Below are 20,157 nucleotides of genomic sequence, written 5' to 3'. Positions count from 1 at the left end.
AGGATATAGTTGGGCCAATTAGGGGCCTTTAAAAAAAATTTTTCCTTTTTTTTTTAAATAAAGGAAAAGAAATAGTCCAGACCTTTGGGTTCATTCTTTCATTCAACAAGAGTCAGAACCAGCCAGTGGTTGATTGCTAGAGATTACAAAAACACAAGGCCACTGCCCTAAGCGAGCTTCCAGACCAGGTGGGGAAGGCCAGGAGGTGTGATGAGGGCTGGCAACCAGGTGTGCTCTCGTTGCCATGCAGGTGCTGAAGAGGGCTGCTTTAGGAGAGAGGATTTTTGCAAGAAGATCTTCACGGGACCAAGCACCCGAATTAAAATTCGCATTTTAATTGGAGAGTGTTGGAGGACGAGACTAGATGTGAAAGGGGGTGGATCACATAGACCGTGGGGAGCCGCCAGAAGATTTTAAGTTGGGAAGTGACATGGTATTTACAGTTGAGGAAGACTAGACGGTGGCAACTGGGAGGAGGATTTGGAGAAGAGGCAGAATGGAGACAAGGAAGAGTTTTGGAAAGATTCGAGGGTGATCTGGGTGAGACTGAAGTCCCGAGCTTGGGATGTAGCTGCAGGAGCCTGAAGAGAGGGACCGACTTCAGAACGATGATGATGGTGGTTTGTGTCATGATGGACGTGGCCGGCGTGGGATGATGAATTAAATGTCAGAAACTCACATGCTCTTTTTCAAAACAGCTTTATGGGGATATAATTCCCATGTTCTATACTTCTCTTACGTAAAGTATACAATTCAGTGGCTTTTAGTACATTCACAGATTTGTGCAACCATCCTCACAATTCCCAAACATTTTCATTACTCCAAAGAGCAACCTCACTCCCTAGTCCGCCCTCCCCAGCCATGGGCAACCTGTAATCTACTGCCTGTTTCTATAGATTTGCCTATTCCGGACATTTCATCTAAATTGAGTGGTACAGTATGTAGTCTTTTGTGACAGGCGTTTTCCACTTAGCAGGATGTTTTCAGGGATCATCTGTGTCTTGGCGTGTCTTGCATTTCATTTCTTTCTGTTCAGTAGTATTCCATACAGCGTATTCATTCCATCGTGTGGAATACAGTGTGTTCCATGTGGTTTCTAAAGTAAAACCATATAATCTCTAAAGATGGCAGCAGTGCTGACCCCTTTGCAATTGTGTATCCATTTACCAGTTGATGGACGTTTGGGTTGTTTCCACTTTTTGACTATTATGAGTAATGCTGCCATGAACACCTGTGTGTATATTCCTGTATAGTCTTGTACAGTTAACTTGTGAGCATGATTCATTTCTCTTCCCTCTATACTTAGGAGTGAGATTGCTGGGTCACATGCTAACTCCACGTATAACCATTCGAAGAACTGCCAGACCTGTGAGCCAAAGCAGCTGCACCATTTTGCATTCCCAGTAGCAGTGTACGAGGGATCCGATTTCTCCACATCCTCGCCGACACTTGCTATTGTCTGTCTTTGTTTATAGCAATCCTAGCGGGTGACACATGTTGCTTTATATCATTTGACATGAAACTTAGATACCATAGTTCTGCTTTCCTGTCTTTGCACATGCTTTTGTTACTTTGTATAGATTTATCAGTGTTGTGGTTGTTCAGGAGAAGTTATGTCAACATGTATATTTTGTAGAGTAATGCTTACCTTCCATAACCAGACCCATATTCTCAGTTCAAAATGCGATGTTTTATTCAGTGTTAGGCTCTTCAGCTTAACAAACTGGTGAGTCCAATGGCTTTTGTTTGAGAAATTTTCACGTTTAAACCGAATTTGGAATTAATCATGTCTTAGCACAAAAATCACTTGGGATCTCTTCACTTAACTGAGGAACTTTGGTGATGGTTCCTATTTGTCTTCATCCTTTAGCCTACTTCAGTTTGTGGTAGGGAAAATCAAATTATTTTCAGTATATATATTTGAATATTCGTGTTGTAAAGCCACATGCTTTCTCAAGATGGGTGCGATTCTTAGGACTGAGCCCTCTGGTTCATGGTCAGCCAGCACGCCTTCCTGAGAGACTGGTCTGTGGTGTTGAGCAGGGTCCCTGCCTTCGTGGGGTATCGGGTGTATTTGGGGGGCAGACCTTAAAGCAATAAAGGCATATGGGGTTACAGATTAAAACAGGGCTGTGAGAGGAACAGGTTCTCTGTGGGAGAAGGATGGGGCTCCCATGTTTTACTTACTTTTCCGCGAGGGATATGTCAGGAAAGACCTGTGAGGAAGTGACTCTTCAGCTGAGACCTAAAGGAAGGGAAGGGCCTTGACACAGAGGGAAGGACACTGTGGCAGTGGAAGGGAGTTTCTGAGGGAAGGAAGCTCTGGCAGGTTAGAGGAACTGAAAGTCAGTGTGGTTGGAGTGTGGGAACTCTGGGAGGATGGGAGACCCCAGGTAGAGGCCAGATGGGCAGGGCCTCGTAGATGTGCTGATAATTTAGACATTAGTCAAACTGCAGTGAGAGACTGCGAGGTGACAGATATTAACTAGTTTTATTGTGGTAATTATTTCACAGTATATACGTATATCAAGTTATTATGTTGTACACCCGAAACTAATATTATACGCCAATTGCATCTCAATAAAAATCCAAATTAATAATAGTAAAAAAAAAATGGTGCAGTGAGATATCATCGGAGGAATTTAAGCAGGAGTATGGCATCATCCAGTTAAAAAAAAAGATCGCTCTGGTCGCTGTGTGTCAAATAGTTGGCAGTTGGGGTGAGAGTGGCATTTCTGTGGGGAGACAAGCTTTAAACCCAGTCAGGGAGGCTGGAAATCTACCTGCCTGGGAAACAGGTGGAGGTGTTGGAGCGGAGACTAATTTGGGGCTCTAGCATCCTTGCTTTACCCCTTGTTCTCCCCGAGGCTATGCACACCCTCCTGCCAACAGCAAGTCCCACTGCCTGCTTGCCCTGAGAGAGTATCTCCTTTAATGTTTGTTGTTGAAAACCCACTGGCAAAGACCGGGCAGAAACCATTTTGAACTTTCGAGGGCCATACTTTCTCTTCAACAAGTATTTGAGTGATCCTTTCATAATTCAGATTCATCACCCAAATTAGAAAATGTGTTTTCACAAGTCGCTAACAGTTGGGCAGATTTGTGTTGTTTATTTTCATGGGGAGCTGAAGCGCAGCTTCTAGTGACAGTTTGCTGTCGGGTAGTATTTTTAGGGTAAAGGTGTTTTTTTCTGTCGGAATCAATTGGGAAATTTTTCTTTGAAGGCTTTATCATTTTCTCTCTTCCTTTTTAGAATCCAGCATGTCTTTTCGTATAGCATTTAACATAATTAGACGTCTTTGTGCCACTTGGAGGATGGAGCCACAGACATTCGGTAGCATCAAAGACGGGTTTCCTATGGCTGTTGTAGAAAATCATCACGAACTTAGTGGCCTAAAACAGCACAGATTTGTTATCGTACATTTCCGTAGGTTAGAAGTCCCACGAGGGTCTCACTGGCAGGGCTGTGTCCAACGTGGCTCTAGGGGCAGGGCCCCTCATCCTGCCCTTTCCACCTTCGGGGTAGCCCACAGCACTTGACTTATGGCTTCCTTCCTCCATTGTCAAAGCCAGCCACGTGGCATCTCTCCGACCGTTCCTGCATGGTCGCCCCTTCTCACACTCTTCTCCTGCCTCCCTCTTCCACGTAAGGGCCCTTATGATTCTGTTGTGCCGTCTGAGCAACGCAGGATGACCGCCCTATTTTAAGATCAGTTGATGACCAACTATAATTTCCCTTTTCCATTTAACCGAAGGTAGTCTTGGGTCTCAGGGATTAGGATGTGCACATCTTTGGGGGCCATTATTCTGCTTACCACTGGGGTAGACTTCATCTTAGGCTGACATTAGGAAATTGGCTCATGGATTGCTAATGACGTTGACCTTAGATTCCCCCACCCCCCGTTCTAGGCACACAGTAGACGCTTTAAAATCACGGAGCGGAAGTACCTTCTAGGAATGTGGTTAAGGCCCCACTGGGATTCATTTATAGTTAAAAGCAGTCTTAGGGGAGATGGAATTAATTATCTGGTTAGGTTCAGGTCTTTCATGAAGGCTAGTTTGTTTAGGAAATATGAAGAGTGACTTTATATGTGTTTTTTTTTTTCCTTACGAATGCAGGATATTAAAATACTACAGGGGCAGCCCAGGAGTTTTCTCAAGATTAATTTAAAGGGTCGTCATAATTATAGAAGTTCCTAAGGAATAATCGGGTTTTCATCTCCAGTGTTTGCGTGGGGGAGGGGCTGCGACCCTGAGAAAGGAAGTAGGGTTTTAGGACCTTTGAAAGGAGGACTTACACTTTCACTGTTAATTCTGTTCAATAGCTCCCTAAATGGAGAGAATGTACATCCTGGGCCTGGCGGTCACTAATGCGATTGGGACAGTTGGGATGTGAGCCAAACGTTGATAAACGATAGCACATCCACGGATATTATTAATAGAAAGTTAGTAAGTTTTGTTTTAACTTCACCTTTTGTGCAATCTTGACATTATAGATCTTGGAATGTGATTCTTTTTTTCCCTCTGCTAAGAGGTTAGAAAAATCAATGCAGTCTGTCTCTCCGGCAGGCCCTGGACCACACTCTGCATTTGTTAACTCAGGTTCGGGTTGGACATTGGGGTTGTTGTAGGTGACATGTGTTCAGACCTAAGGATTTTCGGGTAACTCGATCATACTTAGTACTGCCAGATTTTCCCCCAAACTGCTGTGTCCCCCCTCAATGGTCTCCGTGACTGCACGAGCACCAGGCACCATCCACAGTGCATCTCCTTGGGCTGTAGGTGACTTAGGCTGGCATCTGACCGAACACAGCGATGAACTGGATGTCTGGATGTTCTGGCACACTCAGAATCGGATTTCTCACTTGAAGTCTTCATGTCCTGTGAGCATTTTCTGTGGGTCACCGAATCGACCATAAAATCGCTTCATTCAGGAATGGAAAATCAGATTTGTTACTAACATATTGTGTTTTTTAAGCTTAGAAGTAAAGAGATCCATGAACTTTCCCCAAGGCTTTCTCAAAATGTGGTTTTGGTTTAGCTGCGGTTCTCCAAGGTAGGCATTTCTGAGCCCCTTTTCAGGCCCACTTCATTGGAATTTATGGGCCCAGGTCTCAGGAATGTGCATTTGAAAATATCCTCTCCAAATGAGTCTTTGCACTCTAAATTTAGGGCCACCCCCTGGCCTCTAAACTCTGCCCTCTACAGTTGTAGCACAGTGCTGGGGTTCAAGGGGACCCAGAGAAAACACCCATCTGAGAAATTACAGAAGAGTTTGCAGAGGGGGACTAAAGTGTCGTCTTTATCAGTACTAAAGCTGATGCAGGAGAATGTGGCTAACATGGCCAGGCCAGTGGATTTGGTGATGTGGATCAGGCAGACTCAACAGCCCGCCATGCCCACCTTGGTCAATGCCAGCACGGGCCCAGGCTGCGTCCCCAAGTAGAGAGTCCACCTTTTGACAGATCTCTGTATGGCAGGTAAGATGGAACCAGAGGAAGGGGCTTGGCTTAGCACAGTCGGTTCCTTATCCAAACTTAAGCCAAGGCTACCATTTCTTGTCTTGGGTGGAGCGGGTGAGCGTGAGTGAAGCAGGAGTGTGCTGGTCGGGGCTCTCTTCATCTAGAAAGAAATTCCGGGAGTGGGGAAGAAGCAATGCTCAGCTCCCCATACCTAGGAGAGGTCAAGTGTGTAGTAAATACTTGAAGAATGACCCAAGAATTAAGAAACTTAGGTCTTCCTAGTCCTAAGCATTTGTAGAACTGCCTCTTCCTTCTCTGAGGGCTGTGTTTTTTCCCGGATACATTTAAGGTCATAGTTCCAGATGCTAATTTAAATCAGCTCATATATTATTAAGGATGCAAGAATACATCCAGGCCCAGTTTGCTTTCAAGCAGGAAAAACATTCTGTTACCATCTAGAATAAATTATGTTCAAGGTAATCTGCAATCAGTTCATTTTTTATCACGTTCAGATTTGATTTCAAGACATTTTTGAGTTGGGAAGTCAGCCACGTTAGTCTTTGTTTATAGTCTTCGGAGTTGGGAAGCAGCCTGCCACTTTTGGCTCTATTGGGCAGCCATATCGTGGTGGGAATGCCAAAACTGTAAGCTAATGAGACTGGGTCTGTAAGTATGAGAAATCATTCTCATTACTTTACAGTTATCTTCAAATGAGTTTGAAATGATGCGCGTGTGGTTCCTGGCTACCCCGACAGCCTCGCCTGTGACAGGTACAGAACGTCTCCTTTCTTCTTTATTAATGCTGTCAGTACAGGCCTTTTCTCTCCTAACCTGTGGATAATGGCTGCCTCTCCTTTAGGTATCTCTCTCCCTCCCTCCTTCCCTCCCTCCCTCTTTTTAGAATATCTCCTCCAAACTTAGCTGTCGTGAATGACAATCCAGCAGAAAGAATGTACTTGATCTTGAGGTTGCGCAACCCTGCCACCCTTTGCTTCCTCCAGCATCATTAACTAGTCACTTCCCTTCTCATTCATGAACTATTCCCGGAAGCACAACAAGAATTACAGAAAGTTCCAATCAGCCAAAAACTTGCTGTGACTCATAATTCACCTCTGCTCTGTCAGGGAACACACGGATTTGTCCATGAAGGTGTTAGTTATCACTATCTGCTTTCCTCTGTTGTACTCGGCTCGATTCACTTAACAATGTTGCATGCGGGTTAACCATTGCTTTTCTGGTGCTCACAGTGCCCGTAGCCTGAGGCTGCTGACCCGGTGTTCGGTGTTCTCAGCTAAAACATTGTGAATAGCCAAGGACTGAACCGTTGAATCGTGATTTTTCATCTCATTTACTGGTATAATTAGAAGTTCCGCTTCATCAATGATTGTGCTAAAAATCATTTGTTTATAGTTAGAAAATGTTTTTTTTTCTTGTTATGACAGATTCATTTTAAATATTCTCTTCCTTTGATTTAATAAAAAACAACAAAACAGCCTTAAAACGGCCCTGCCCTTTTCCAGGTGTGCTGACTCTTCGAGGAACTTGTATCCCTTCTTCTGTTTTGTGATTGTTGTTTTTGGCCAAATCATCTTTTGTATCCAGTCTTTCCAAATGTCCTGCAGTACTTAGGATCCATGGACCTTTTGGGCTGAAGGGAATCTGACCAATTGCCTCATTTTCCAGATGAGGGAGCTACTGCTCCTCCATGTAAAATAACTGCCACCTCAGGACGCTGTTCCCTCCCTCCCTCCAGTGAAGGCTCAGGGCGCCGACAGTTTACTGTTTTCCAGCGCTGACCGTGGGTCACTTGTGGCCCACAGCTTGAGTAAGTGTCTGTCGAAGACCCTGACCTCAGCTCTCCCCGCCTGCTACCACTCTCCTGGGGTCACATCTCTGTACTCCTCCCTCCGGTGTCATCCTCAGCCACACTCCTGTGTCATCCTCAGGGCCTTTGTTGTCCCCATGGATGGGTGTTTAACGTACCGGCCTCATCATTTCTCGTGGGAATAAACCAGTCGTATTTCCCTTTCATCCAAGCTCCTGCTCTCTTGAAGATGCTCCGATGTGCCCCTGAGCTCTTCCATGCCGCGGTCTTCCCGCCCGATCCTTCCCTGTGCTTCACCTTTCTCGTTCGTTCGCACCTTCCCGGCTGGTGTCCCCAGCAGGTCAGGGGAACCAGAATACCTTGGAGGCCTTCGCAAGCACCAGAATAGTAGGGGTGCAGAGGGAAGGTGTGAGGCTCAAGGACATCCATATGTTGAAAAGATATCAGGCCATTCTGACGCCCCCCGCCTGCCCCCAACGTGGCCCTGGGCCTCCCCGACTCTCCCCGTCGGGCGATTTTAATCTGGCCTCATTCACGTTCATATTCAGCCTGGACTCCTTCATCAGCTGCTGCCCCAGGGCCTTTGCACCCGCTCTATACGCCTCTACTCTTGACCCAATCACCTGCTGTCCTGGATGACCCTGTGGTGGTGTTCTCTCTGCTCCTGGCGGCAGAAAATCGCTGGCAAGTGTCACCAAGCTGAGCTGTGTGGCTTTATAACAAGTGCATGCCGCTGCTGACTTTGGCGGGACTACGTTTGGGAATTTGCAGCCCCGCCCCCCGTCCTTCGTTATTACTGCCTGATTTCAGTCGTCCTAGCTGTCGGCTTGGCCCAGTGCTTCTGAGTTCTGGCGGCACAGTAGAATCACCTGGGGGAGGTTTGAAACTGTATGGATGCCTGGAAGTCCCGATTTCAGACAGACCTGGGCATTGCTGGGTGTGTTTCAAAGCTTCTAAGAAGCAGCCAGACTTGAGAACCAAGGTCTGCTCTTTGCTCCCCAGCCAGCCCTCACTTGCACTGTCAGCAACTGCATCGTAGAACATGGCCCCTGGCAGTCTCTCCTGACCATCTTTGAAGATCTTCCCGCTACCTGCTAACCGTTTGAGGAGGAGATGCTCTTCTTGCCAAGGTGTGACCGTCTCCTGTCTCTGGGTCCCTCCTTCATTTGCTCTCTTCAGCACCTGGGCCCATGAACCATCTTTCTGCCTGCATCGATGCTTGCCAGATTGGATGACCCAAATAAAACTCCGAATCTCGCGAAAGCCAGACAGCGGGGACAGAGAGGGGCTGGCAGTGGAATGAATATGCATCGCCGATGAGATGGTATCATTCATTCCGCTTGCCAAGGGCTCCGATGAGAGAAGGTGGTTAGGCAGAACCCTGTTCTGCTACTCACTGGCCAGCTGGGTTTTCCCTTCTTCCATAAGGAAGTTCATCAGTTCCCACTTCGGGTTTTGTGAGGGCGAACTCGCTAACAGCACAAGCTGCTCTTAGCACAGTGCCCAGCCATAGTGAGCGCTCAGCAAGTGTCCGTCCCTTTGAAAAGTTCCTTTCCTACTTTCCAGTCCCACAGATGTAAGTTTACCCCCTGTTGAATCCCTTTGTACTTGGATGGTTATTACCATACTCCCCTTGTGTTGTTGTTTTTTTTTTTAATAAGCTGCAGATAATTTGAAGATAAGGACCAGGTCGGTTTTTAGTGTTTGTATTTTCTAATCGAGTGGTTATGATGTTTTCCATCAAGAGATGAAAGCATCAACCAATATTAGTTAAAATTAAATTTAACCTAAGGAAGTCATGCTGTTCCTCTGTTTCCCCTCTTTTTGGGGGGTGGGGAGTGGAGAGAAGAGAGGTGAGACTGATATTGGAGAAGTGAATCGATGACTGAACAGGAAATGCTGTTGTTTTAATAGAGGACGGAACTAAGAAAGGATTCCCATGTATTAGGATCGTGTGTGAGAGCTGGGAGTTTTAATTTTGCCCCTGTTATTTGAGCAAATTACTTATTAATCTTTTGTGGCCTTATTTTCGTCCTGGAGAAAATATATACTTAGATGAGATGGGTTTTCAATCCCATCTGAACGGGGCTGTGCAGACTTTATCTGTACTGAATAGTGCCTTCTGTTACTTTGTCCCTTCAAGTTTTGTTGAGCGCGATAAATTTACTATAATGTACCTTCTGCTCTTTCATGCATTCTAAAGTTATACCAGCATACACATAGTCAGAAAAGTGAAAGTGAGCCTGTGTGTTTGTGTGCGTGTGCGTTCCCCCAACCCCCTGCCATCTCACTTTGCCAGGTTAGTGTGAAGCCTTTGAGACCCTTTATGTCATAGCCATACGCATGGTATGTCTGTGTTCTTATAGTATGCCATCTTCAAAAATGAACTAAGTGAATTTTGAATTTGAGAGAAATTTTAACCAGCGTCTGCTCCTGCTTGGAGCTTTGTTTTTTTTAAAAATTAATGCCTGGCAGTGGCTGAAGTCTTTGGGCTGTGTCACCCTCTAGTGGTGGCCGACTTTGCTTTAAAGCTGCCGTCCTGCTGGGTGGCTGGAGTGGAGGTGGTGGGTATGTGCCAGCAAGCCAGTGGACAGGGTTGGCTGTATTCAGTTGTTAACAGTTGTCTAGAGCATACTTTAGTGAGGTCTGGAGTTTCTATTACCTTTAGGTCTCCAGCTTGACCTGTCTAAGGGACTCGAAATTTGTGTTAACTTTTCAAATGAGGTGTGCGTGGTGCTGCGGACTGGTTCGTCGTTCACCACCAAACCAGCTTCGAAGTGGCCCACACCTGTGGTAGTAGCTGCTTGCGTGGGCTGTGCCGTGTGTCCACCTGTTCCCTTTGGGTCCTCTGTCATTAGCAGAGTCCCCATGTCCTCTGTCTCCTGAATGTTCTGTCGCCTCCTCGCCCTAATGAAAACCTGGATGGCTGTCCCCAGAGGGCACTGCTCCTGAGTGACGGTGTCCTCCAGGAGCAATTTTTCCCTGTTGCTATTTCCAGCGAACCTCTCTCTCCCCCTCTTTCAGACCTCAGCTCCCGTTGAAACTCACGTTGTCAACGGTAGCTTGCACCCCTTGTCCCAACTTGTTCTGTCACTGTCTCCTGGCCATCGGTCCTCAGTCACCGACGAATGCCTCCCCCGCCTCACAGTCTCCACCCACCATTTCCGGACACCTCAGCGTGCACATTGCTGACCAGCCACCTGGCCTCCCTCTCAGTCCTGACCTCCTGGGCTCCAAACGCCCGTTTCCACCTCATCTTAGTGACTCTTTAGACCTCGTTGACCTGATTACCCTCCAGAATTGTGATTAAAGCATCTCACGCCACGACTTTCCATTCCCACCCTTCCTTCTTGAGGCTCTCGCTTCAAAATTCAGAGTCTGCAAATCTGTGGACCCCATCACCTTTTCCCTACTTGTCACCTTCCTTGTCCCTGAGGAGGTGACTTCTCTCTGCAGCACAGACTTCTTGATTTTCTTTTGTAAACAACCCAGCTACCTTGATCCGTCTTGTCAACCCCAGTGAGATTCTACCCAGGGGAACTCATTTTCTGACTATTCCAAAACTGTGCTGAATGGACTCATGTCACATTTGTGGCATCTGTCAGCCATCTTACTAAAATTTGGAAGTAATTTCACCAGTCGTGAGAAGACTGTTCCACACTCTCTCATCTCTCTTCAGCTCTCTCACGCTTCCCGCCCCCTTTCCTTTGCTTCTCGTCTCATTGAGAAAAAGGAGCCATCAGATGGCCAGATCTCAGCACCGGTTCCACCTTCTTACCTGTCTTTGTCACCTACAACAAGCCGCAGCATCACCTGTTCTTGCTCAGGCTGTCCTTCTCTCCCCAAGGAGTCTTCTCTGACCAGGGATGACTCTCCTGCGGGTAATCCTTCTTCTCCTGGATCGTGCCTTCCTTCCTTTCTTCCGGATCATTCCAAATGGCATAAAAACAGGCCTCAGAGCAGTTCTCTTTTAAAATGTCCTTAAAGGTCCTGTGTCCCTTCTACAGTCATTCCGCTCTTTTGTGTTTCACATCATAGAAAGCAACCTGCAGAGAATAGATGCTGCTCTCCCCACTGGCGACTTCCACTTTTCGAGCTTGTCCCATGTCTGTTCTTACCCTGATGACTAGGGCGACCAGTTATCCTTTTTGCAAGTACTAGAGGGTGCTAATCCCAATGGGACGCCAGACATCGGTGCCCACGACACCATCCTGGACGAGCCTCGCTGGTGACCCACGTCTGGTCAGACGCACGTATGGTCTGCCCTTGTCATCCTCAACCCTGGGGTGCAATCGAGACAGCTGACTCTGTCCTCCCTGAAGCCCTGGCTTGTCCTCCATGTTGCCCGTTGATCATTCCTTCTGAGTCTCCCTCTGGTTCCTCCTTTGCGTCTGGGCCTCCAGCTGTTTGCAGGCTCCAGGGGTCTGTCCCCACCCTCTTTTTTCCTTGTGCACTGTCTCAGAATGGTTCCTTCAGCCCAAAGCTGTAAGCGCTTCGTGTAAGCCGATGAGTCTTTCTTAGAGAACCAGCTGTCGATCTGACTTTCCCTCAGTGTGATCAACAAGAATGTCGTACTTAACGTGGCCGACGTGGAACTACCTCTGTTCTTTCCCAAATTCGTCCCCCTCCCCATCTCCAAGTCTTGGCCACCATCTCTAAAAGGTACGAGCTCTTACCCAGTGTTTTAGTTGAAAACCTCATTCATCATCTTCTTATTCCTCATCCAATAATAATCACAAAAAAATGAATGCTTACTCTATGAGGGGCACTGTTATAAGCATTTGAAAAAGAATATTAAGCTGTAGAAGAAGGTCGTTAGTGTCCTGTCCCTACTGATAAGAAAGCTCAGGCACAGAGAACTTAAGTAGTTTGTTCGTAGTCACTCATTTTCTAAGTGTTGGAACGAAGATGCAATTTTTTTTTTAACCTTACCAATTATTTCCTTTTCTTTTTTTTTTAATTAATTTTTTTGTTTTATTTTTTTAATTAATTTTTTTTTATAGTGACATTGGTTAATATAATCCAATACATTTCATTGGAAAGCCACCTGCAAAAGAATGACGTTAGATTGTTGTGTGTCACCACTCACCAAAATTAACTCAAAATGGATTAAGGACCTCAATATAAGACCTGCAACAATAAATTGCATCGAAGAAAACATAGGAACTAAACTCAGGGACCTTGGACTTAAAGAGGATTTTATGAATTTGACTTCAAAGGCAAGGGAAGTAAAAGCAAAAATAAATTGGGATTACATCAAACTAAAAAGCTTCTGCACAGCATAAGATACAAATTTAAGTGATGTGCTTCTAAGCCTGGTCTCTCAGCGAGGACACTGCCCTTGGGAAAGGAGACTAGCCGAGCTATCATCTCTAGCCTGGGCTCCCTGCCTTCCTTCCCCTCTCCCCCTACCTCTAGTTCATCTGTGTGGAACAGCTGGAATGATCTCACCACGGTAGAAATGAGATCACATCACTTCCCCAGTGGCCCATCACGCTTGGGTCAAAAGCCCAGGCACAGGCATGGCTCTCAGTCCCTGTAGCGATCCTCCACGAGTCCCTAGCCGAGCCTCTCCACTCTCCTCTGCTCTAGTTCTGCCAGTAAAAGGTAATATGAGCCATGAATCCCAGCCATGTATGTACTCTTAACTTTTTTAGTAGTCCCATTCAAAAGTAAACAGGTGCAAATAATTTTTAATGTTTTCATTGACTCATTATACTAGAAATACTATTTAGACATGTAGTCGATATTCAAAAAAAATATTAATGAAATCTTTTATGTTTTTTTAATAGGGCGTTTGTAGTCTGGTGGGTATTTGCCACTTAGAGCCCATCTCAGTTTGGGCCAGTCCGGTTTCAGGTGCTCAGGAGCTGCTTGGGGCTGTCCCACTGCTCGGCTCAGGGCTCACCACCCCGGCATCCTCTGCCCGCAGGCACACCAGGAGAGCCCAGTGTCAGGGACTTGCTGTCTGCTGTTCTTTTGCTCAGGACACTCTTCCCCTAGGGCTTCGTGAGGCTGCGTCCCTTTAGCTTTGAGAAGGTCCGCTATGCATTGCCTGCCAGTCTTCTCCCCAGTCAGTCACCCGCTTTAGGGTTCTGTGTAGTGCTCACCTTGCCTGAAATGAGCTGGTTTCCTTGTGGCCGTGTGTCACCCCCTCAGGAGTGTCAGCCCTCTGAGGACACGGCGCTCTGCGGTTTTGCTCACCATCTCCCAAGCACCTTAGGGTGGTACCTGCCCTGTGGCCTTGTCCTACCTTCTTGTTGACTGATGAGGATGTTTCTGTCCTCTTCCCTTCCAGGATGGGTGACACCTGGATGACTACTTCTTGCTGCTCATGTGACCTTTTTCTCTGCTCATCTCCTGATGCTGCTTTGCTTTTCTCTGATAACAGACCGTGTATTCTGGCATCTCCACCACTTCCCGAGGATTAGAGCTGCACCCGCTGATGACGGAGCATTAGCCACACAAGGCTAGTCGAGTAAAAGAAACAGAATGAAAGTTAAAATTCAGGTCCTCCATTGCATTAGCCACATTCTGAGTGCTCAGTAGCCACACGTAGCTGGTGGCTACCGTAGAGAACAGTGTGTACAACAGTCCCAGCATTGCAGAAAGTTCTCCAGGCAGTGCCCTTTTAGGTTTACATACAGTGATTTGGCTGCATGAAAGTTCAAGATATGGTACCTTTTCCATTGATTGATTTATTCATTTCAACATCCCTGGTTGTGGTTGGTCATAAAATTGTTTTTATCCCAAGAAATGTAACAGGCGAAGGAACCCTATCATTGAAATTGTTTGATGGGGGGAATGGGAGTTTATGTATCCAGCTGCCTCTGAGTAAATAACATTGACGAGGGTCTGGGCTCCTTGAAGTTTTGAGTCCCAAAATGATAGATTCCATAATATAAATAACAAAATGCAACCGAAATCATGTTTTATTTCCCTCTTCCATCGGATACCCTTAGTTTTGTTCTCTCCTGTTACCACTTGACCAGGGATTGAGGTGGGAGACCTGGCGTTGCCTTTCCAGGGTTTGCAGGCAGGTATGGCTAGATATTATCCGCTGTCATCATTCTGTACTGTTGAGATTGAGCGCATTAAAAACCTTCCCTGCTTCATGCACTTTGGCCAAACAGTACATCGAAATGCCTGGAGCGTGCAGTGCGGTCCCTTGGATGTCAAGGGCTGGGATGCTTTTGTTTTTCCCAGCTGAGTTCGGCCTTTGGATTACTGAGAGCGAGCTCACTGTACTCAGTTAATGATTTCCTGCCTACAGTAACCACTCTGCCGCGCACATCCAGTTAGTTCCGAGCTACGAAGTGCCTGTCATGCATGTACGAGATTTCTGTTGTTAAAAGAGGGGGAACTCGGCAGGGGGTTAGGTTTTCTGGCATTTGTTTTCAAAATAATAAAAGATCTAGATTATCCATGTGAGATTTCAAAAGAGGTCTTGTGCTTTATCATTTTCTCGGACTTGCATGCAGGTGGCTGGCTCAGCCCAGATTGCTGATAGAGAACGTCTGAGAAAGTTGTCTGGCCAGTTGCTTGTGCTTCATGACACAAAGTCCAGTGAAAGAGTTCATGGTCACCCGTGGCTGCTCCGCCTCCTGAGGTCCAGTGATCAACAGTGAGAAGAAAACAGAACAAGTCAATTGTCATATTCCGCATCCATGAGGTGGCAGAATCATATGACTTAGAGTTGTCATGAAGTTTAAAGAGTTAATAAGTGCATGGCACTTGGCGAGCAGCAGGTGCTCAAGCCGATCCTAGCCGCCTTTCTGAGCTTAGAGGACCATGGCACCGTCAAGTTGAAACAAACAGTCAGCATTTTTCTTTGGTTCTTTGGTTTTGTTTTGATTTGATCTGTTTCTTGAAGGTGATGAGAATATCCGTGATTTGAACTCAAAACCAAAAACTTTTGTGAAAAATGTCAAAAGTTAAAAGGTGGTCTGTGGAAAGTGATTTTAACGGATATGATAGAGCTTTGAGATCCTTCATGTGTCGAGAGATCAGACAAGTCAACTAGGAAATCATCGCACTCAAATACCAAATGTTAGTTGACTCATATTTAGGAGGTTAATATCGGTTTTAAAAACCATAGTGTGCATTCTAAAACCAGATAGAATGCCTTGTTTCTTTGCAGATTTCAGTTTTCCATGCTCTTGTGTGGCTTCCCCTCCCTTACGTGCCTGGTATGGAACATGAGTAACAGCTGAGACTTGGGACATATTTTCTTATTTATGTGGGAGAGTCTAAGCTTTTGACCCTAACGAGATTCTTACGGTTTTATATGCTTAAACGGTCATTGTTTAGTTACCATTTGGAAGCTTCGAGGAAAGGGATAATTAGGAGAACGAGATCCTAAAGTTTCTACGCCCACTGTTTTCCCTTCCCTATGTTTGTTTGCACAGCTCCAAGGCTCAACATGGTTTTCTGTAGCCCCTCCTGGAATCTTGCCCTTGGGAGGAAGATGTCGCTTCCCTCTTGTACATGAAGTTGGGCTCCGAGGAATATAAAGAAGCTCGTGCACAGCCGGTGTCCAACTGAAGTGGCTGGGTCAGGAGTTGAACTCATATCTTAGCATTGAGTATGTGTGTGCACCTACATGTATGTGGAAAAAAGTATATATATTTAAATGAGTTAAACCCATAAATTGCAAGTTGATTTTTTTTCTCACTGTGCTAATACTCACAATGAAGCAAACGTTACCATTTTCCTTTCAGGCACAGTAGATGGCCTCATGTGCGTTTCATGATGATGATTACAAAGCTAGCATGTGAAGCGCTCCCTCTATGCTCTTCCATGTTCTAAGTGCTTTACAAGTAGAGTATGAGCTCGTTTAATTCTCATAGCAAGTCTAGGAGAGAGGTATTGATTTTCTCCTGGTTTGGGGGATGAGGATGTGAGGTAGAGAATCAGGCTTCATAGTCTCAGTTTTGCTTTCATGTGTCACCCCAGTCAATCAGAGCAATTCCATTTCCTAAGCGAAATTTCAGAATTACTTTTTCTTTCCTTTTGGAACAAGAGTTGCTGTGATGGGACTATGCCTTTTGTATCTTCAAATCCAGGATTTCACATCTCGTGGAATCGCCTGCTTGTCTATTTCTCTCGCCTTGAAGTCAGTGACTGGACTTATTTGTCTAATATTCACCCCAGCCATGACCCCTGCGTAGGTAAGCCTTTAGACAATATGTGATGAATGAATGCAGAAAAATGAATGAATGAGTGAAAGAGGGGTGAAGGGTATGTTGAGCCTTCCAGAAAGGGGGGAGAAGGGACGATGACAAGGCGAATTTACCCAGCATCTTGAGATCTGTCCTGAGGTTGGCCTCATGCTGTAGTTAATGATATTCTCCCTCATTCAGGGAACGTGCTTTTTAAATTGCAGTGTGTCATAAACGTGGACATTGAGCCTCTGACTTAGGTGCCTTCTTTTCTGTTTGCCTTTCTATCTGATCATCAATTAATGTTGAGCTGGAGGCCATCTCACCTAACATAGCTTCTGTCAGTGCATACTGAAATTCCAAGCTGTGGTCTCAGGCATGCTACAAAAACTAACCTTTGGCATACTTGGCTGCAGCCAACCTCTTTCTAGTAAATTCCCCACTGGCTCTTGGCTTTTCTTGTGGAATTAGCACATTTACAAAGGTTTCTTCATTGGTATTCCTGGTGCGTGGACTTGGATGTCCTTCACCCCGTGGTGTGTTGGGTTGTTGTATTTGTCTTAGGGTCACACTTTATAAGAGGGAAGCCAGACCAAGTGTGGGAAGAACGGAAGCCTGTCTCATGTAGGGAGATCCTACGTTATTTACACATCGGCTTCCCAGTTTCCTGAAGAAGACACGTGATTTTCATTTTGCTTATTGATGTAACTCTCCCTGGAATGGTTAGCCAGGATCCCAAATGCTTGGTCCCCACCTGGCTAAAAAATACAGGTAGTTGGACTGGCAAACTCAGTACTAGTCACTTCCTGCATCCACTAGGGCATCAAAGAGAGATTATAAATGTAAACTCAGTTTGAAACTTTTTGTGTCTTAGAGGTAAAGCAGGTAAATAGTGAAGAAAACAGATCACCCACTGATGGTGTCTCATGTGTTTTTATTATGGAGTTAAAGTCAATTTTGGCTCTCTATGGGAAGCAGTTTCCTACTTTAGTCAGCTGGCAAAGAAATACTTCGGGGAGCAGAGGAAGAAAATGGAGTTTCACGTAAGAATGATACCCTGTGTTATTAAAAATAATTTAAACTTCCACGGTGGAAAGTCTTAAAAATAATTCATTTGGAAAATTTTAATTAATAAGCATCAAATGCACTTGACATTGATACCCGCCATACCAAAACTGTGACATTTTAAATATTTTTCTCAAAAAAGTTAGTGATTCTCTTTTTCCTGGGAAACAGGGAGATCCAACTATGAATATCCATGTGGCCAGTCTAGGTCAGTTTTATTAATGCTGATATCAAAACTGGCATCATAATTCATATCTACAATAAGGTAGACTGTGAATGTCTTGTATCGCCGAATTTTAGCAAAAATTCCACGAGATAATTTAAAGAAATGTCAAGTTTTTTGAAGTGCAAACTCGTACACTGGGATCACTTTCTTTTCTTTCTTTTTTTTTTTTGCTTGAAAAGTGCATCTGACTTGAGAATACAAGCAATTTTTCTTTCCTAATTCCTTGGAAAAATATTTCTTCAATAAGTCTTGTGTCTTCTTTACTGTGACTAGGTTGTTTTTAAGAAAGATTATCAGCTCTGTGGTTAGTTTCTCACAGTTGATAAAAATCTATCAAAAACATCGTAATGTAATTTGCAAGGTTAAAAGTTTTCCAAAGGCTGCAAGGAACAGGAGAGAAATAGTACTTTTTATTTGTATAAGCACAAACATTTAAAGCTAGTTATATTGCAGGTAAACCCAATATAGTGTTCAAAAGCTCCACAGACAAAAGTACATGTTTACTTCTATTTTTCCAATCGTCACATGTTAGATCTGCTCGAGAGTTGGACTTTAACAGTTTCCTGGTTTGATTTAAGAGTCCGAAGTCCTTTTTGTGTATTTGGCTCAATGATGTTCACATCCCAGATAAATTCAGTTAAAAAAAAAAAAAAACAAAACAAAATTGGGGCAAAGACTCCGTATAACAAAGCACAAGAATATGCTACTAGAAGTTGCTGTCCTTCCATGGCTAATGCAGAAATAAAAATTTTGGAAGCAGAAAAACTACACTGTCCAATAATTCTGGTGATGAGAATGATTCCTGCCATTCCTTGCAAAGAAAAAATCTCTGCAGAGCTGGAAGGTAGGATCACAGGAAGAAGACAGTATCCAAGGACACTTGCCACACAAACGAAACAGCTGTCATACTCATTAAGTTTAATAAAACATTCTTAGACGTTCAATTGCACTGATCCCATAGACATAGCCAAACTGGATTTTGCTGGCCATTAACAATATGGCTCCAAAGGCAAGGCGAAAAACCATGGCTCCTGCCAAATCAGGCTCATTCATGGTGCTGCCGTCTGCTACTTTTGATGGATGTAACACCGTTAGTGTTTTTTGCCAGATAGGGTTAAAATCGATACCTAATTCTTCTAATAAGGGCAGCTCATCCTCAAAGTCGTTTCCATAGAATGGCTGAGGTGTAGTTGAGTGCCTGTGGTGGCTGGGAAATCTGCCTGGAACCTAGCTGTTGTGGCTGCGTCACGCCTGGAGGGACAAAGCGGCCTTGCTGCGGGCAGTCACAGCCTGCGGACGATTTGCTCTAGGGTCTTCCACTCCCTCCATCATCATGGGACTGCTGTGATCGGTCATCGATGTTGTAACTTGCCTGGTAGAAATTCGTGTTTTAAGTTATCAAAGCCTGACATTGCAAATGATCAAAAATGAAGGTGGCAGCAGTAGCTTCGGCAGCCCCTGAGAACCCCCAAGCTCAGTTTAAAACTCTGAAATGTCTGTCACCACACACCAAAGTTAACTCAAAACGGATTAAGGACCTGAATATAAGACCTGAAACAATAAAGTGCACAGAAGAAAACATAGGAACGAAACTCATGGGCCTTGGACTTAAAGAGGATATTATGAATTTGACCTCAAAGGCAAGGGGAGTAAAAGCAAAAATAAATGAATGGAACTACATCAAACTAAAAAGCTTCTGCTCAGCAAAAGAAACTGTCAACAAGGTAAAGAGACAACCATCCGAATGGGAAAATATATTTGCAAGCAATGCCAACAAATATATGAAAAGATGCTCAACATCACTAGCTATTAGGGAAATGCAAATCAAAACCACAATGAGATACCATCTCACACCTGTTAGAATAGTTATCATCAACAGGACAAGTAATAACAAACGTTGGAGAGGATGCAGAGAAAAAGGAACCCTCATATACTGCTGTTGGGACTGCAAATTGGTACAGCCACTATGGAAAACAGTATGGAGGTTCCTCAAAAAACTAAGAATTGATCTACCATATGATGCAGCCATCCCCCTACTGGATGTTTACCCCAAAGAAAACCCATATCCGAAAAGGTATTTGCAAACTGATGTTCATAGCAGCATCATTCACAGTGGCCAGGACATGGAAACAACCGAAGTGTCCTATGATAGATGATTGTCTAAAGAAGCTGTGGTACATATATACAATGGAATATTACTCAGCCCTAAGAAGAGATGAAATACTGCCATTTAAAACAACATGGATGGACCTCGAGATAATCATGCTAAGTGAAATAAGCCAGACAGAAAAAGTTGAAAATCACATGATATCACTTATATATGGGATATAAACCTAAAAGCAACAAATGAACAGGACAAACAGAGACCCATGGACATGGACTATAGACTAGTGGTTACCAGAGACAAGTGGGGAGGTA

General features: G+C 44.7%; 1 protein-coding gene and 1 pseudogene across 2 annotated transcripts in view; one reads left to right on the top strand and one right to left on the bottom strand.

The window, feature by feature from the left end:
• Positions 1-20,157, top strand: part of NEDD4L (NEDD4 like E3 ubiquitin protein ligase) — a 301,007-nt gene that overhangs the window by 45,295 nt on the left and 235,555 nt on the right. The gene's annotated exons all lie outside the window — the stretch shown is intronic.
• Positions 1,972-19,151, bottom strand: LOC120589343 (protein YIPF5-like; annotated as a pseudogene).

The sequence above is a fragment of the Pteropus medius genome, unplaced genomic scaffold, assembly GCF_902729225.1.
Source record: "Pteropus medius unplaced genomic scaffold, Ma_sr-lr_union100, whole genome shotgun sequence".
Classification (NCBI taxonomy): Eukaryota; Metazoa; Chordata; class Mammalia; order Chiroptera; family Pteropodidae; genus Pteropus; species Pteropus medius.
Note: the sequence above shows the minus strand (reverse complement) of the source record. Positions and strands in the feature narration are given on the sequence as shown.